Raw genomic sequence first — 19,793 nt, forward strand, 5'->3', positions numbered from 1 at the left:
AGAGGATCAGGGATCATAGATTCCAAGAAAGAGAGTAGTAAAAAGACACAGGGAGCCATTTCACACTGGGGACTGAAAATCGGACTCTGGGATTCGACAACTATGAAATACAAAACACGGGAAAATGGAAAAAATATTTAGTGACTTTGAGCAAAGTACAATGCTGAATAATTTAGCTTTCTCTCTCTTCCCAAACCTTGTTTTCTTCAAAAGTCAGCACAAGGATTTCATCCCTTAGATCTTTATTTAAGTTTCTCAGAGAAGAGCCAGATGGGTTTAATTGTATTGTCCTCTTCAGTTGATAAATATTGAACTATTCCACTTTTTTTTTAATGAGCTCCTTTGAAGAAGTTTAGATCTCTATGATGCCTGACCACGTGAGCCTTTCAAGCTTACAGCTTCAACTACTAACATGTCTTATAAACAAACAGAAAAAAAAATCGTAGGGTCAATGTATATGGCTTGCCTCTGTGTGACAGAGACATAAGATAACAGTGGCTTAAACAACCTAGAAGTTTCTTTCTCACTCACATGAAACTCAAGCTGTTACAGCAGTTCTGCTTCAAGAAGTCATCATCACTGTCCCAGGTCTTTTTATAAAAAACCTTGTTACTCTACAATCCTTAGAGTGCTGGCCTCTTTATCAAGGTCTAAAAGAGTACACAACGACCTCCACATTCCAGCAAGTGAGAAGGGAAAGGAGAGAGCACCCTCACCCTTTAATGGGCACCAGGAAGTTACACAAATCACTTCTGCTTATGTCATATGACCAGAACTATATGCCACATGGCATAATTCCTAGCTGCAGGGGATGCTGAGAAATGTTACCTTTATTCTTTCTGTAGGGGGTCTGTCCCCAGTGAAAATTCAGTCACTCCATGTCTGAGGATGATGGAGAAAGGGGATACTGTGAGACAGCTAGTGGTTTCCACCACACAGTGGTATTCAATTTTTTAAGATTCTGTTCTTAAAATTCTATAAATAATTTATATTTTGGTTCAGTTTTACAAGAGAATATAAATCTGTCCTAACCTTTATGCTTAAATATTGGAAACATAGCAATGTAACATTGCCACAATTTTGGCTTCATCGTGCTGGTATTTATGACAGTGCTGAAGAAAGTTAAAGTTAATTTTAATCTGTTCTTACAAAATTATTTTCCTAAGAATTCTAAAGCAACTCTAGTCTTCTTGCCATGCTTAACAACTAGCTTTCAAAAGACTACATTAAAAACTCAAATTAAAAAAAAAAAATCATTGACATATTCCTACAGCATATGGAACTATACTACCTCAAAGATTTCTTTTAAATTAACACAGTCAATTGTGCCCTTACTGCCAGAAAACTCTTGAAGTAACAAGTATGCACTATAGCAAGATGTGCTCCTGAATTTTGACAACTTATTCTCATATTAGTTCACAGTACTATATTTTATCAAATACTAGAGAAAAATAAAAATAAAATGGTTCACCCATACACAGTTCACTACTGCTTGATATGTGACCATTCTAAAGGTCTACCCATGAACTACAGAATCTCCTAAATAAATATAAAGAGGAACTCCAGAAAAAGTGATATAATTTAAAAGACAGTAATTTATTGGCTGTTTTATGATGATTCAGATCTACAAATTCAGGAGTATATTATTTAAAAGCCATTTGGCTTTAATCCTTCTTAAGAAAACAACCAATAAAAACATGAAGTTTCCTTATGGTAGCATCTTTTATCCATTTAAAAGTATGTAAATTATTATGTTTAACAAAATTAACATCTTAATTTATGACTGCAACACTGAAACAGTTGATCTGATAACCAAGAGAGCTACAAAGTGGCAAAGACCAGTAACACTACTGTACAGCATGGATACACTGGACAAAGGGATGATTCATGTCCCAGGCAAGACAGAGCAGGACAGAGAGAGATTTCATCACACTGTTCACAATGGCATGCAATTTAAAACTTGTAAATTGTTCATTTCTGGAATTCCCCACTTAATAATTTTGAAGCATGGCTGACCATGGTAACTAAAATCACAGAAAGTGAAACTGTGGATAAGGAGGTATTATTGTATTTTATAATTAAAATTAAATAAAAGTAAATTCAGGCTCTCGGCCTCACTACCTACATTTCAAGTGCTCAAAAGTCACATGTGCCTAGTGGCTATGATACTAAAAAACACACAGAATATTTCCATCATCACAGAAAATTCTATTGAGCAGCACTGTTCTATACAGCTATTAGAGATGCCTTGTATGTGAAAGATGAAATCTAAAAGACACAGGTGCGCACACACACACACACACACACAAAGCCAACAACTCTCACTCATTCTTTCTTTAAGAATGTTTATGGAACACTTCTCATGTGAGAGTCACTGCGCTAGGAATTCACAGTCCACAGATTAAAACAAAACAATTTTAATCTCTGCCCTCAAGGAGCTCACAAATGCAGCAGGAAATAACAACATATGAATAGTCAGTCAATCAGCAAACATTTTTAGGTGCCAACTGTCGGAAATGCGCTTAGTGCTGTGGAAGAAAAGGAGTAATCAAGTTCTGTCGGCCTTCAAGGAGCTTACAATCTAGTTAATGACACAAAATACAGAATAAGATGTAAAATGTTTTAAGTGCCGATTAACATTTGAGACTATGTACTTCAAACTAAAATCCATGAGTTTGATGTGGAATTATATTTTTTCCATTTTGGGTTTTCACTGGAATGATAATCTAAAAAAAAAAACAAGATACATATATTCAAATAAATTTCTGAACAAGCGTCTTAAAACTAAATACCACCAACAAATTTTTATTCCGGCATTTGCTGCTGGTGTTCTCAATCATGCATGTACTAGGTGAAAACCAACTAACATACAGTTTGCTAAATAAATAAAGTGTGATTAGAAAAAAGGGTGAGGATTAACTGAGTCATTATAAACACACGGTAGCAGAGGCATCCAAAAGTACCTGCACTAGAGTGGTTAAAATCATCATTGTGTTGAGAGTAAAGGCAACGCATAAATCCTGTCTCTGTGTAGTTCCTACACAATCTGTTCTCCAGTCCTGCAGTCTTTGGGTATGGCTTACACATTTGATTTAGAATTCAATTACTTCACAATGCTAATCACATCTTTAAGAGAACAAAAAGACATTATCGAGTTCTCAGGGGATACCTCGTTAAAACTGACATTTGGAGACTATTTACTGGTAGAGTTTTCATCATGCATGAAGTCCGATTACCCTGAACCAACAAAGCTTTGAAGTTAATTTTAATCTAGTTTTTAAAAGAATACTTTCTGCATTTATATTAATATAAAACACAGAAACAGATTAAATAAGAACAGAATATGAGACTACATCTTTATACTCAAACCCAATGCTGGCAATGTAATTTCAATAATACAGTATCATTTGTAACATAATTCAGTGTTGTCCTTTTTAATTTTGATTCTGTTGTTCACATTTAATATTTTCTCATTGGTTTTGGATTTATAATTTATGAAATCTACAAGTAAAAGTGTTTGTATTTTATGTTCCTACTTACTTAAGTGAAAATGTTTAATAAGGATAACAGGTTCACACTGTGCAGACCAGTAGTCTTAGCTAAAATCAGACCATTCTTCCTACAGCATTTTATTTAAGGAGAGTGCTCATTAAAAAGTCAAACTTTCTCTTCCATCCTTTCTATCTAGACATGTCTAGTGGACCACAGAGGAACTGAAAAGAAACCACAAATACATATGGAAATCAGGCCATATATTAAGTATACTACATTTCAAAAGTATTCAGGAACCCTCCTACACGGTTGGTGGGAATGCAGTTTGGTGCAGCCATTGTGGAAAACAGTATGGAGATTCCTCAAAAAACTAGGAATAGACTTACCATATGACCCAGCAATCCCACTCCTGGGCATATATCCAGAAGGAAGTCTACTTCAAAAAGACACCTGCACCCCAATGTTCATAGCAGCACTGTTTATGATAGCCAAGACATGGAAACAGCCTAAATGTCCATCAACGGATGACTGGATAAAGAAGATGTGGTATATTTATACAATGGAATAGTATTCAGTCATAAAAATCACAATATAATGCCATTTGCAGCAACATGGATGTCCCTGGAGAATGTCATTCTAAGTGAAGTTAGCCAGAAAGAGAAAGAAAAATACCGTATGATATCACTCACATGTGGAATAAAAAAAAAAAAAAAAGACAAATGAACTTAAATATAAAACAGAAACAGACTCACAGACATAGAGTACAAACTTGTGGTTGCCGAGGGGAGGGGGGTAGGAAGGGACAGACTGGGAGTTTGAGATTTATAGATACTGACAAGTATATACAGAATAGATAAACAAGTTTATACTGTATAGCACAGGGAAATATATTCAAGATCTTATAGTAGCTCATGGTGGAAAAGAATATGAAAACGAATATATGTATATTCATGTATAATTGGAAAACTGTGCTGTACATCAGAATTTGACACAACATTGTAAACTGACTATAACTCAGTTTTAAAAAAGTGAAAAGACACTGTTCTGGGTAATAAAAGACAAATTCCTTAAAGAGTTTACTCATACAGTAGCCTTTTTATTATGGAATTTTTTCAATCAACTAATTCTAAAATTCAACTGATAAGCTTCTGTGAACCACTGCCATAGTCCTACATTACTTCAGGAATTCGGAGAACAAGATCATGGTGAGCTGCCAAAATCTGAGGAAGCATCACAAAAGAGGAGGGATATAAGGTGGGTCTAGAGGAAAAGGAAAGCAGAGAAGGTGCAGTTTCTTAAGTAAAACCCCAGAGAAGGAAAGTCTAATTTTGGCTAGAAGATGGACACGATAGTTCTGGAAGTAGTAGGTTGAAAAAATATAGTGTGAATGCTAGGCTGACAGTAACCTTTGCTATTGAGTACTCTCAATTGCAAGGGGCAGAAATTCAATTTATGGATAATTTATTGCTCACATAAGATAATCTCAGAAAAATCAGTGGCAGAATGGCCTCAAAAATGACAGGATACAGGAAATCAAAAACTCTTTTATTGTCTGTTCCCTCCCCACCACGCGCATGAGCGCGCACGCACACACACACACATACGCACGTGTTTTCTTTACATGTTTCTTTACATATCAGGCTGGCTGTTCTGTTCCCATCATCTAAGATCTAAAACACTTGCTGGCTCCAAGCTTAGGGCCTAAAACCTTAAAACCATAAGGCAGGGAGTGGCAAGAGTTAAAAATATAAAGGTAATAAAGATAGGCTAGGTCCAGTCTATCAGAGACTCTAAGTGCCATGCTAAGGAGTTTTGGCCTTTAGAGTCAAACCTAGCCTACCCTAAGTCAGAAAATCTAAAACCTGTATGAAGAACTAAGTTTATTTCAAGAATTCCTGAGCTGTATCTATAGCTTGCTCTGGATGAGGTTACTGTAGTTGACCATAATCAGGTTGACAGTGGCTCACAATTCCCCTCTTTGAGAACAGTCCTATTTTAGAAGGGCAGGCACCTGAGCTAGGATGGGACCATCCCAATACTTTGTCTAACTGGCCACAGATGAGCGGTTCATAGGTATACACTCAACCTAACACAATCCAATCAGAGTACTGCTTTGGGGTGTTCAGTTTTAAATGTTTATATTTTGACTCAAATACCCAAGGAAATCTTACAGTCTTCCTCATACGGTGCTGGAACATAGGGTACAACTCGATAAAATTCACAGAAAACAGATGAGTCCCACGCTGAGCTTGTATTTTTCAGTAGAACAGCAAGGGGATCTGGGCCAATGATTCCGATCAATGGAACTAGATCCATTTAAAGAAGAGATTTAAGTACATAAAACAGAAGAAAAAAAGGTAGAATATCTATGAATAGAATTCAGAAGCACCACAGAGTAGAAAGGGGAACTGAGTAATAGAAGAACAAAGGAGGAGTGTCTCAATAGACTTTTCAAGTAGATCAAAACAGTCGCATCGACTGAAAAAGCTATAGAAAGAACCCTATGGCCAAAAAGGCAATGAGAATTCATAATGTTTCCTGATTGAATTTAATAGTAGAAATCTACATATAAGAGAGAAAGGAGATACAGAGCTTTTGATTTCTGCCAAAATGATAAGTAGAAATAAAAATACCCAGCCTGCACTCCACATTCTTACTTTTATATTGAAGCGAGACCTATAATCTGTGCTTCCTGCTGGGAAAAGAAAAGAAGGCACGATACAGCACACTCTCTCACTCCTCTCTTTAACCCTCATCTTCCAGTATCCAGTTCTCTCAAGATGAATGAAGGAATCCAAGAGCAATTGTAGAGTTTGACATTCACTTCAATGGAAAAAACAAGCTTTCCCCCAGGAAACTTCACTTACATGTGAGTATGGAATGTGTATTACAAGACTGAGTTTTGAAATCATATCTAGATTAAAATCCTGGTGCCATTCTTACCTGAATGACCCTTAGCAATTTAGCTTTTCAAAGTCTCCATTTACTTGTGGGGAGAGGGGAGATGGAACTAGGGAAACTTGAACTCATTTGCCAGAGGTGAGATGTAGGTTAGATAAAATCATTCCTACAAAGTGTTGGAGTATGGGCTATGCTCAAAAGACCCCCACTCCCCTATATAACACCCCATAGTCACTGGGCCACAGACATACAGTGGATCTGAGATGGTCTCTGACTCGGTTCCATCCTGTAAAATAAGAAGAGCCCACACTGTGGGCCTCCAAATCACAGGGCTGGTTCCCTACAAGGATTGGTGGGCCAACTCTCCTAAATATCATTCATACATGGAATTTTTTAGAGACCAATTAAGTCAATTCCTAGGCTAACATATATGCTAATGATTCATCTTTTTAAAGGCTTCTACCCCTTTCTTATCACCACCATTCCCAAATGGGGCCTTATCACTATCATTCTTCTAAATCGCAGAAGGGTTTTCTTTCTAAGGAGCTGCAGAACCGTAGCTACTTTCCAATTCAATGCCATCTCCAGATGGTCATCATCTCTATCCTGGTCAAAAACATCAACATTTCATTAAGCAATTATTCGCTCATATTTTCCTTTCTTTCTTTAGCAGTGAACACATCATTATTTTTGGCCATGAACAACTGAACCCCACTATTATACATGGAGAATCCTCTCTCTTATGAAAGAGCACACCTTCTATTATAGAAGCTGATGTGCCAACAGTGACAACAATGCTATCTCACAGAATCAGTTCTGCAGAGTGATTTTGAGCACTGTTCTGATTGAGTGGCTTTTAAGCCAGGTCGACTGTCTATTCCAGTGATTCTACGAACTAGTCTATAAGGTAGACACATGCTGAGATGACTTCTAATGAGTCATGTTCTTGCACAGTCCTCTCCCCTTAAGTTCGGGTAGAAGATGTGACTTGCTTCTAACCAAAAGAATATGGCAAAGGTGATGGATGTCACTCCCTTGGTTTTATTATGTTACGTGGAAAAGGTGATGTCCAGTCATTGCCACATGTTATGTCATACTAGAGCAAGATATTCTTCTTTGTTGGCTTTGAAAAGTAAGCTGCCATGTCCTATGTCGTGACAGGGTCACTCATGTCTGTGAGAGGGTCCCATGGGAAAAAGCCAGCAGGCAGCCTCTAAGAGCTATGAATGGACTCTAACTAATAGCCAGCAAGAAATGGAGACCTCAGTCCTATAACCACAAGGAGATGAATTCTGCAATCGACATAGGAAAGTTTGGAAGCAGATCTTTTCCCAGTGAGCCTGTGATAACACTGCAGCACTGACCAACACCTGGTGTTGGATCAGTGGGTGGGATCTCTGAACAGAGGATCCAGCTGAGCCATGTGTGCACTCCTGAGCAATGAACTGAGATCATAAATGTTTTTCAAGCTGCTAAATTTGTGGTAATGTGTTACAAAGCAATAGAACACAAATCAAGTCAATATCCTCTAACAAATTTATTTAATGCTTAAATTAACTAAAGTTAGTTTAAATAACTTGCTACCAAATATCTTCAATGATATCTGAGTGATCCAAATCTCATTCTTCCTCTAGTGGCCACTGCAAATTAGACTCATCACCATTCCATTCAAACTAGACTAATCCACATCCATCTCCTTATCACAGGTTCTGTAGAAATGGAAAGAAAGTACCATTTCCAGCAACCTCAACTCTTCTCAATCTCATCAGCAGCATTCTACACTCTCTCTGGTGCAGCAGAGAATATAAAGAATGGGAGTTTTCCTCTCTTTGGGGCTCTAAACAGAATTTGTTATAGCAAACAGCAAACTACACTTGAACAGTCAGCTTTTTTGTAAATATTTCACATTTTTAAATGATTTGAATGAGCTCTTATAAACCATACATTTCGGGAAAAGAACAGCTTTATATATATATAAACCTTAGAGTAGAGAGTTCCTGGTACTGTCTGCTTATTCAAAAATGCTGAAAGTATTTTCACCAGACACATGTGAGTTTGCATAAGATTACATACTACTATTTTCTATGAAATTTCAGTGGTTTTTTCTGCATCCTGAATAATGTACTCCACTTTTGAATCTAATAATACCGAAAATCTATCACTTTGGCTCTTACAAATCATATGGGCAACAACTCTGAAAAATTCTGCCAAAATTTAAAGGAGAAGGGCTTGGGGAGGATGAAGAAAAAGTCATAAGAATACTTTCTCTACAGAAGAACAAGTTGCTATTCTCTTTGTTTAAGTCTGATTTATCAGGATGAGAAGTCTACATGGACAGAAATGACTAGATAGTTGCATAAACTCTCTGTTCACTTTGACTTCTATAAATTCATATAAAGTAACAGAGCTAACAAGAAAAAGCAGATGTCCCATCACTCAAAACAATATGATCCCTACTTGATACCGGCTGCCTCTAGAGTGGAAAATCCACTATTGTCCGCTGTCAATACTCTCTTCAAAAATCACGTTCTGAGTTCTTTCGCCAGGAGCCTGATGATTCTCAAGCTTGACAATCGTGCGGATAAACTTCAAAGCAGCTCTAACCAGTATGCAGCTTGATAAGGTGGGGCCAGTGGGGGCAAAGAAATGTGTGGAATAGAAACTGATTGCAAGAATGGATACCCCTCAGAGGTGGTATGATTAACACCAGCTATTAGAATTACAGTTCTCCCCCACCAGCAGGCAAGAGTAAGGGCCCATTCCTTTAAGACTATATTGACTACATAAATCTGACCTGTGTATCTACAAAGTTAAGCATTTTAAAAAATCTAGGAATGCATAAATTTATGAAAATGTCATACCATGGACATGGGAGCAGCTTGCTATTGTGAATAGGATACAGGACATATAGATGTTATCCTCGGCTTCACAGTGATTCACTAGTGTGTGACCTTGGGTCTATCAGTGTATCTGCTGCATCCTTTCAAAAATGAGAACAGTATGTCTTCTTACCTATCTCTTAAATGTTTTGAAGAATCACCAAGAAAGGTAGGACTTATAATAATAAGCTAGAAAACAATGCTACATATCTTTGGACATGTGTAATAAAAATTAAGTACGATGTCTTTGTTGAAGGGAAAGGGCTTCAAACTATAAAAGCCCCCACCAACTTAAACATTCATATAAATTACATTAAAAAATAAAAAAATACTGAAGCAAAAATAAAAAGCCATATTTGGATGTAATAACAAAAAATGTCCATAACTACAATATTTCACTAATGAGAAAGTACAGATGCTATATACAGAAGGATTTTAAGATGTCCATATGCTTCTCAAATGACTCTCCTTGTTAGCTATTTCTCTATATCTCTATTTAAGAATAACCTACACCTTCCCCACTGAGCGGGTGTAAATTACCATGTAATATGTTGTAATATTCAAACAAATTAAAAATAGAAGTAACTCTAACAAAAAGAAATGAAAGCTATATAGCCCTAAAACATCCTTTGATACAGATATTAATATAAATCTCAACTATATGTAACACTAAAATTAGTTAATTAAAAAGGTTATCTCATCTGTTGGCTTTATGATTTAAAACTCCTTAAAACCCAAATATATTCCAAATATACCCCAACTATACACAATAAGTATTTATATATGATGGCAGTAACTTCATAAAGCAACTCTGTCTACAATAATAATGGGCATAAAACACTCAATCATAACAGTCTGTGACAATGTATAAAATTACATTTTTAATTTCATAAAGACCATTATTATTTTTACAGAAGATAGCAGTTTAAAATGCCAAACACTCTCTAGCCAAACACTCTTTGGTCAGCCCAACAGGCAGAAACAACTGCAGAAGGAGAGAAATTGGAAGACTGAGGAAAAAAACAAAAACAAAAAAGCCTCACCTCCCTCCTAGCCATAAACTGGTACTTAATTTAAAACTCTTAACTTCCTTCTGCACAACCTTATATGCATCTAGCCATGTCCATTATGTAGCGAAGATGATCAATTCAGGAGGAGAACCAGGAAAGCATCTCTCCCTCTAGCTGGCAGGCTGATATCAAAGGTCAGATTCAAGATCCCTACTCTACACGCACCTGTTTGTGACTGAAGCATATACGGAAAACATTCACTTTTTCCCACACAGAGAATGGCAAAGCTCAAGAAAATGCTTCTATTCTTGAGACCTGCCTCATTCAAACAAAATGAATGAAAATAAACTACAAGGAAGTTTCACAACTGATGGGATTATCTGTCCTTTTAAAAATATAATATTCTTATTAAGCACTTTAAATAAAAATGCTTTCCAGAAGGTCTGTCAGTGATTTGGTGTTTGAGTAATTAAACTGGTCCAAACTGGAACAGTGGTTTAAAAGGAAAAGGAGGATTAATTATCTGTGGTTAAAAAGTAAATATATTAAACAACAAATTTTCAGTCACTATAATTTCCATAATAAACATCCAAAGTACCAAACAGTAGTTCAAAACATATCCTTTTCAAACATGATATTTTAATTGTCCTCATTTACCAACTGCAACTTATTCTGTGCTGTTATTAATTACAGGATTAAAAAGATTTCTAGAGCATCAGAAAATAACATGTAGACCTTTTCAAATGTCAAAAACATTTTCTTTCCAAATAATTTAAATTATTTTTCTCTAATATAGTTTCTCTATGAACTTATCCCCTTTTCCTAGATTTCAATAATGCCTGCAAGATTTGAAAACATGACTGTACTCCAAATACCTGTCATTCCTAAATCTTACCCTTCATGAGAAATCTCAGCACACCAGGAGTATTTAGTTGTATGAGCCTTGTTACAGCATTTGAGGGGGAAAAAAATAACTCTTCACTTTCTTTTCCGGTTGAAGTTAAACTTTTTAAACCCTTCTTACCCCACTCCCACATTTTACATACACACACGCCCAATCTACAAGTATAATGGGATCTGTGTGAACAGATCCATTCCTCACAGATTTCAAAATGTTATCATTATTTAAACTAAAAGTTTCTTTTAGGAGATTACACACACCTCCCGGGCAGGGAAACAAACGCGACAGATCTTCCTGAAATTAGAGCACAGGAGACTGACTGGAGAATTTCCAACTCCACATCCTTGGAACCGCGTCCCCAGCTCCCCGCCGCAGCCGCCTTTCCTCCGAACCTCCGTCCCCTCCAAGCACACCGCGGACGCTGAGGCCTCTGACCCCAGCACCTCTCCCTGCGGTCCAGTGGGCTACAGCTTCAAAGCCAAACAAACGCCGCCCGCCAGGCACTGAGGGAACGCCCCCGTCCCCCGCTCCCGCTAGTCCCCACTGTGACACCCTCGGGGGCGTTTAATTAATCAGTTTACCTCCAGAAGTTTACGATTCAGCACTCTCCTTCCACTAGCCAAGGAACTGCTTTAACTCCCATCCCCCAGGCCCGGGAACTTTTCTCAAAACCTAGGATTCTGAGGTATGGACTTGGAACTGAAGTCCCCAACGAAACATGAAAGGTACCCCCACCAAGTATCGCTCCCCTCAAGCAACACGTTAGCAGTACAAACTTTTCATTCATAACTCAACTCCAACATAAACTGTGGGGGGAGGGGGGTGCGGTGTCAACCACGCCTCGCCTCAGCGAGCCTAGCACACACAGGTCAGGGTCTGCACCAAAAGGATCACCTGGCACCGAACTTAGGACAAAGGCAACCTTAAACCCACCAACGTCTGGGTTGCGAGATGCCAGGCAAGCTGTGCCGGGGTCCGGACTGGGATGCTGTTAACCTGGGAGCCCGAGTAGAGAATACAGCGGCGCACCCAGAGGACGCTTGGTCCCTCATTCCCAGGGCTTTCCCCCGGCACCAGCCGGTGACCGGGCTGCGGTGCCACTCACCTCCGCCCGCTCCCGCTGAGGCTGTTGCGCCCTCCTTCGCCCCACGCCGGCGACCCCCTAACTTCTCCCCCTTCTCCAAACAGCCATCTTTCGCAGAGAAGAGAACGGCGAGGCCGAAGCAAAGAGGGGACTGAAAGTTGACTCGGGGACCGCCGCGTCTCCGCTAGCAGGGACTTACCGGCCGCGGCAGGCGCCTGAGGGGACGGCGGCGGCGAGGGCAGCGGGCGCGGCGGGGCCGGCTGGGTGCGCGCTACGCGTTGTGCGGGACGCGCCACCACCGCGGCCGCCGCGCGGGAGGGGGGAGCTTGGGAGGGCGGCCGCGCGGCTGCGAGCTGCGAGCTGAGCGGGTGGCGGCGCGCGGAGGATTTGCTAAAAATAGCAACTCTTTGGGAGGGGGGTATGGGGAGGAGGTGGGAGGGAGACAGAGAGGCCGGGCCGGGAGCCCCGGAGCGGCGGAGGCTGGGCGGGGCCGGGTGTGAAGGGAGGCAGGACCCGCGACGAGAGCACGGACTGGGCGCTGGAGACCCACAGGCCCGGGGGGAGCGGGGAGTGCGGGGACACCTGGACAGGCGGCCGAGGCGCGGGGAAGGACGCGCGGGGGGGCAGGAGGACCCAGAGAGCTGCCTGGGGTGGAGCGAAGGGGAGCTCGGGGCTGGACCAGCGATTGTTCCCCCGGGAAGGACCGGGCGCCTGAGAGGACTTGGGATTTCTGAAGCGGAACACGCCCACGCGAGGAGCAAGGTGCGGGCCGGGCGGCCAGGGTTCACGCTCCTCCTGCCCGGCCCCTCGGCAGTCCGGGGCCGAGGACCGTGAGGAGAAGAAGCCCCGCCGCTCAGGTGCGCGCCACGCAGCGCCCGAGGCTCCGCGGCGTCTTTTTTCTGAGAGAAAGGAGAGGGGGGTGGGGAGAGGGGGGCCTGTACCTGGAGCGTCCCCACAGACGACAGGAGTTTAAAGGACCACTCAAGGGAATTTTAAAAAGAAAATGCTACATTGGAGTTTTTTAAGGACCAAATGGGAAACGCGAGGAAATATGGTGACTGCTATTGGGAATATAAATGAGGTTTGTCGCGTTTTAAGCCTGAACAGAGAGCATCATCCGCTCTGAAACCAATCCTGACAGAAAGAATGTGGAGTTGGTAGGTCCCAGAACTGACCAGGTGATCCCCTTCAGCCGTTAGTATTTTCACACTGTAGACTTTTTTTTAACGTCTGTAACTTATTACGTACTAATGTGACTAATACCTATAGCATCCTTTATAAAGCATAGACTGAAAAATGAAAAAAAATTCCTAAACATACTTGTCCCGTGTTAACATTGCTCACTGGAAAAGGCTAACATTTTTGGTGTACACTGTATATAATTTGACCCTCAAACGAGTTAAAACTAGTGTTTCTATATGTACATTTATGTTTTCCTCTACCTCATCTAAGACAGATCTGGTGCGTGGATTAAACAGACCCAAAGAACAAGAGAGACCCAACCTACTGCCCTTATTTTCAGAGGAGGAAACTTGGATCTAGAAAAGTGTGATTTGACCAAGGCCTGCCTCACAGTCGCAGGATTCAGTTTAAACCCTAGGATTAAAGCCTAACTACCAATGCCATAAGACCAGGGTAACTCTGAGAAATTTAGTGGTGTGATGCCTGTAATTGGGTTTATTTATTTATTTATATTTGGAGGAGGTACTGGGGATAGAACCCAGGACCTTGTGCATGTTAAGTATGCACTCTACCACTATGAGCTATACCCTCCCCTCACAGTTCAACATTCATAGTGGAATGAAGGCATATTGTGGTTAGATTTAACCCTCACTTTGCTCCAGTCACACTGCAAGCGTGGTCAGCTACCTTTAAATAAAAAAGTCGTAGTCCTAAGGCCTTAGCTGCTAGAGCTTCTCTGGCTTAACTTTCTGTCTACACTATTTAGTGTGGTGAATCTTAGTAATAGGCTCTTAGTGGTGAAATCTGTTGTGTTCACTGAAATATTTTAGAGAAACTCCTCATTTTCATGTGAACTAGGTGTAAGCAGGTATAAAATCTAGTGTTCTTTCACCTTTTACCTTCCAAAATGGAGTCCTTTCTGAAATGGTCGCCTCCAACCTTTTTTTGGTGGGGGGAGGGAGGGATGATATTTCTTGTTTGCCTACTACTGACTCAAAGGGAAACAATTATCTTTTGTCTCTATTGTCTCAAGAAAACCTTTCATGTGAAGTGGGTTTTTTTGAACAACAAAAAAACACCTTTTTTGAAGGACAAAAAAGGACATATTGCTGGGATTTCACTAGATTTTTTGTAATAAAGATGTATCTCGTGGAACTGACCTTGTTTTCGCCTTTTAGGGAGGTGGTACAGGGTGTAGTTAATCTTCACTTATCTCTATTTATGTCTACCATGTCTACGTCATTTTACATCAGGGAGCTGAATTCCTCATCATTCTCTTTGATATTTGAATGATAACTTTGAGCAAGACACATGCTGGGTGCTACTGGAGATTCAAATATTTTAAGAGATGGTTTAGTAGAAAAGATTATAGTTTTTCTTTAAAGTCCTAATGGCTCTCCTGTTCCAACCTAAATTACAGCATTTATGACACTATATTGTAATTTTTTTCTGGTTTTTACTCTCTCCTCAACTGAGCAGTGGGAAAACATAGATAAGCCATTCATATTTTTTGTTGTTTTTTCTAATGAACTATTTTAGAACAGTTTTAGATTTTCAGAAAAATTGAGAAGGTAGTGTAGAGTTCCCCCATATATGCACTAAATTTCCTGTTATTAACACATATTTATACTTATTACAATTAGTGACCTAATGTTGATACATTATTATTAACTGAAGCCCATAGTTTATTCATATTTCCTTAGTTTTAACTTAATGCCCTATTTCTGTTTCAGGATCCTTCCTAGGGATCCCACATTCTATTTAGTGATCATGTCTCTTTAGGTTCCTCTTGTCTGTGACAGTTTCTCAAGCTTTCCTTGTTTTTCATGACCACAACAGTTTTTCAGGAATAATGATCAGGTATATTGTAGGATGCCCCTCTTTTGAAATTTGTCTGACATTTTTTCTCATGATGAGGTTGAGTTCAAGGATTTGGGAGGAAGACTGTAGAGGTAAAGTGCCTTTTCAGCACGTCATATAAAGGGTACATACTAGTACCATGCTTTATCACTGTTGATGTTGACATGGCTGAAACAGTGTTCGCCAGACTTCTCCACTGTAAATTTTCTCTTTTCCTCCCCCTTTCCATATTACTATTGGAAGGAAGTAACTATGCACAATGCACAGGTAAGGAGTGGAGAGGTAGTACTGCCTCTTTTAGGGTAAATATCTACATAATTTGAGGGGAATTCTTGTGCATTTATTTATACTTTTTTCTCCAGGGATTAGCATTGTGCCCTCATCATCATAGGCTGTAATGGATTGCAAGACTAGGTTTGAATGAAAATTTCCCCTCTAAGAAAATGGATAATATTCTCTGCATTTTAGCAGGAATAAAATGCTGTATGCTAAATTTCCATTTGTTTTTTAATATTTGTCAGAGAAGGGAAGATAAATGAGGTATTTGTGGTGGTGGTGATGGTAGGTGTTTTGTAGTTTTCTTTACAAGAAGTGGTATTGCTTAAATTTTATTATTGTTTGAAATGTTTGTGGCACCCCTTAGGAGACCAGACCTCCCACTCCACTTATTAACCATACTACTTATTTTGGCCAATGAAATGTTAACAGAAATGATATGTGCCACTTTCAAATGGAATCTTTAACTTTCCTGTGGTTCCTCTATTTCTCTTTGCCCTCAGCCATTAGATCAGCATTTTTCCAGATGAGGATGGCCCCTTCCAGAAATGAAGGCCACAAGGAGCCCTCCATCAAATCACAGAGGACATAAACGTAAGTGAGAAATAAACCACTGAGATTTGGGGTTTTGTTGCTACCACACCTTTACCTAACCTATCCAGTCTGATTGCTAAATCCTTCCTGAGTTCCTTAAATTGGACCACCAAGTGCCGTACTGTGTTAATTCTCACAAGTGGTCACCTTTGGGGTACAGGTAATCAGACCCATTTGTGTTTGGTTACGACACAAATATGTTTAAAAATGGTTATCCATTATGTTTAAAAATAAACATTTTTTAATGAATGAAAAAATCCCATCCTTTAGTTATGACACTACCAATAAAATTAACCAAACACCCACTACGTGCAGAACCCTGGAGCAGATGCTGTAAGTTTTTTTCTGAATGCTAATTTTAGGATGATGCCATTTAAAAAGTAAAGATGTAATGTTCAGAAGTAATAGATAAAGACATTCAGCTAGAATAATACCCAGAGGTGGCTCTTACTATGAAGTGAATGACGCTTAGGCTTAAGGGGCCCTCATTTGCACAGATGCCTTCTAAGGCCCTGTATTCATGATTTAGTATTATTTTATTTTCAAGGGCCCCAGATATGTATATGCATCAGACCCCACCAATCCTGGCTCGTTCCTTGTATACTACCAAACATGAAAGGATGAAAAACAGAGCTGTAAGAATTACAAGAATGACAGGCAACATTCTCACAGTCTGTGCATCTGACCTCCCAGAAAGGACTCTGTGCAAGGTGGCCCTCAAGTTGGGTTCTCCAGTCATATTTCACTCTGAGTCAGCATGTGCATCTATAACAGGAGAAGAGGATATAATCCTCATTAGGCAGAGCCTCTCGAAATCAGAAACTACCCAACCTGCAAGGCCAATTCTGTTCCATGTCATTTTCCCTTCACGTGGCTTTCATTTTATTTGAAACCCAAAAAGTCCTTGAGCACATTATTAGTCCTCTTCATGGAAGTTCCAGTTTCCATTGAGATCATTTTTTTTTCCTAGAAGTAATTTCATTTTGAAAATAATTTTTCTCATATTTGCTGATAATACTTCCTTGGGAGGTTTAAGTGACTATTTTTTTCTGAGTTAATTTTGTCGGTTTCTAGGCCTGCAACAATGAATATTGTATTGCTCATCATCTGTTCAGGAATTCCCATTGAAGGCAGAGGTGTGTGCAGTAATGGAGGTTGTAATGTGACCCATTAAGAATTTCTTTCCCTTGCTAAATTTTGAATAGAAACTAGATGAATATGCTGCCTCTATTTTTATAATAATTCCTTTCTTATGCAAAAACGTGTGGGTCATAATAAGGCTTAATCACAACCCATTGCTCATTTATGAAGTACTCTGAACTGCAATTAGTCACATACAAATGTGAAGTGCTGTTATCATGAGCACGTTAGCAGGCTGTCAAACCAAGTTTTTGAATTATGAAACAATCAGAGAAAAGCCTTTGGTTTTTATACTTTCACAGTGAGTGTCTTTTAAAAAAAATAGTTTTCATATCTGCATCAAGGTGAACTATGTGCCTTAAATCTATAGCTAACCAGTTTACATTGAAAGAAAATATTTCAAAATCTAGATATATATTTAACAGTATGTGCCTATATTTATGCATAATATTGGTGGGTAAATTAGAATCCTTAATATAAAATAATTCTTAAATAAATTTTATGCCAATTAAGTTAAAGTAAGAACATGAACATATTAATGGTATTTGTAGGTTTTTCAGTATGCTTGAACTAATCAAGTTTTGTTTCAGCTCTTATAAAATGTTAACTTATGATGTGAAAGTATAAATTTAACGTTACGTTTTGAACTTGGGGTATTCAACCAGCTGCATAATGTTGTTTGCCATATGAATAAATATATACAAATTTTAGGATGCCTTTTTGAAGGAATCTATTCTCAATCCTCTAAGAGTTAAGGTTTGCTTCCAGCTGTGAAAAATCTAAATAAACAGTGCCTTGAGCAAAGTAAAAGTTTTATTTATTTTTTTTTAACACAATAAGAAGTCTGGAGATAGGAAACTGCTGGTATTGGTTTGGTAGCTAAAGGATAGAAAGGCAAGGTTTTGTGATTTTTCAAGGCCTTTTCTTGTCAAAAATGGCTGTTGCAGCTCCAGCCATCCAATATACTTTCTAGAGGATAAGAAAAGGCAAGGGTGTGGGGAAATATTAAAAGGGTAACACTGTATCAAGGAAACAGAGACTTTCTCAGAATTCCCAGACTACTACCTAGTTCTCACTGACCACAGCTATGTCACCACATCAACCCAGAGAGAGGCTGGGATACTAAATTTTTTTTCATATGTATTTATTTACTCTTTATTTTTCCAGCCTCTATAACTAGACAATGACAAGGGAAAGAACATTTGAATGGGTGAGTGAACCAACCTATAATATCTGCCATAACTCCAAAGCTAAGTTAAAAAAAAAATGATATTGACTCTACTAGAAAAATTTTGTTACTCAATATTTTTAAAAAGACTACGCTTTATTACAAAATTTCATGGAGTTTCGGAAATTTGTGACCCTGATTTTAGTGATCACATCTAATCCACACAATTTTACAAATGAGGAAACAGTTTCAGAAGTTTTAAGTAAGTAGCCCAAGACTGCAATTGGGTCTTATTTATTCCTAAAACCTCGCTCTGATCTAACACACACCTTAATTGTCAGCATCTTCCTCCAAGTGTAACTCCAGGCCACTCTGCCTTTTCTTTTTAGGAGAAAGAAAGGACGGAAGGAAAGGAAGAGAAGGAGGGAGGAACAGGAAGGAAGGGAGGAAGAGAGAAAGGAAGAAAGACAATTATGCCTACCATTTTCCTCTAACTTATTCCCTTCTTCTGAGCCAAAATTCCATATGTGGTAAAAGTTTTCCAATACATTTAATCTCATTGGGATTAGTATATAAAGACAGTTTAACATCACAGCCCTCCTTTTCTGCTGTCCCATTCTAAATCTGCTGTTATCTTTGCAGTTACTACTTCTGAACCTTCAGAATATTGGAATGTTCCTTCCTTTTCTAGAGATAATTGTAATTGCCTAAGGAGTACATTCTCTTCTGTAATTCCTTGTGGCTGCCTAAAAAGATAAGATACAGCTATAAAATAGTCTTAAGAAAATTCAATTTAGAAAAAAATATTGATTTGGGGACTGATTATTTTAAAAAATTGTTTTGTAACAGTTTTGATCATTGAAATCTATAATCATGTAGTGTTAAATATAATTGAAAACTCTGGGAATTTTTCATAAAATTTATGAAGTGTTTAAAATTTTTAATCTCTGGATTTTATTGCATAATGAGCTTTTCTAGTGACTTCAAAATTCCCAGTTTTCATTTTCATGCAATTCAAGAACACACAGAAAACATTAAGTAAATTAATTCCCATTATGCCATTGTCTTTTTTCTTTTAATAATTCATGGTAATGTGGATTTCAAATATTTAAGCATTATTTCTTCCAGACAAAAGAATAGCAATAAACAGCTTTTGAATTATCTGAGTGTCATTGGCAGAAATACCAAGATTTTATAACTGAATTTTCATAAATTGTCATGTTACTCTGAACAGAGTATCAAGTATAAGACAATGATGGAGCAGAGTAGACGGTAACATGAACTTGTCCTAGGGTGGCACCCCTCA

General features: G+C 38.8%; 1 protein-coding gene and 1 long non-coding RNA gene across 5 annotated transcripts in view; one reads left to right on the forward strand and one right to left on the reverse strand.

Annotated features, from left to right (window-relative positions):
- The window catches only part of HDAC9 (histone deacetylase 9), a 682,621-nt gene extending 670,077 nt beyond the window's left edge, over nucleotides 1-12,544 (reverse strand). For all 4 annotated transcript variants that reach the window (XM_064487516.1, XM_064487519.1, XM_064487517.1 and 1 more), the window contains exon 1: nucleotides 12,289-12,544. The gene's annotated coding sequence lies outside the window, so the exon portion shown is untranslated. The remainder of the gene's footprint in view (nucleotides 1-12,288) is intronic.
- Nucleotides 12,545-13,034: 490 nt separating this feature from the next.
- On the forward strand, nucleotides 13,035-19,170 carry LOC135318434 (uncharacterized). The gene is made up of 3 exons (XR_004137804.2): nucleotides 13,035-13,124; nucleotides 16,089-16,179; nucleotides 18,877-19,170. It is a non-coding gene; the product is annotated as an uncharacterized LOC135318434 (long non-coding RNA).
- The last annotated feature ends 623 nt before the right edge of the window (nucleotides 19,171-19,793 follow it).

Source organism: Camelus dromedarius, chromosome 7 (assembly GCF_036321535.1).
Source record: "Camelus dromedarius isolate mCamDro1 chromosome 7, mCamDro1.pat, whole genome shotgun sequence".
In the NCBI taxonomy this organism is placed as follows: Eukaryota; Metazoa; Chordata; class Mammalia; order Artiodactyla; family Camelidae; genus Camelus; species Camelus dromedarius.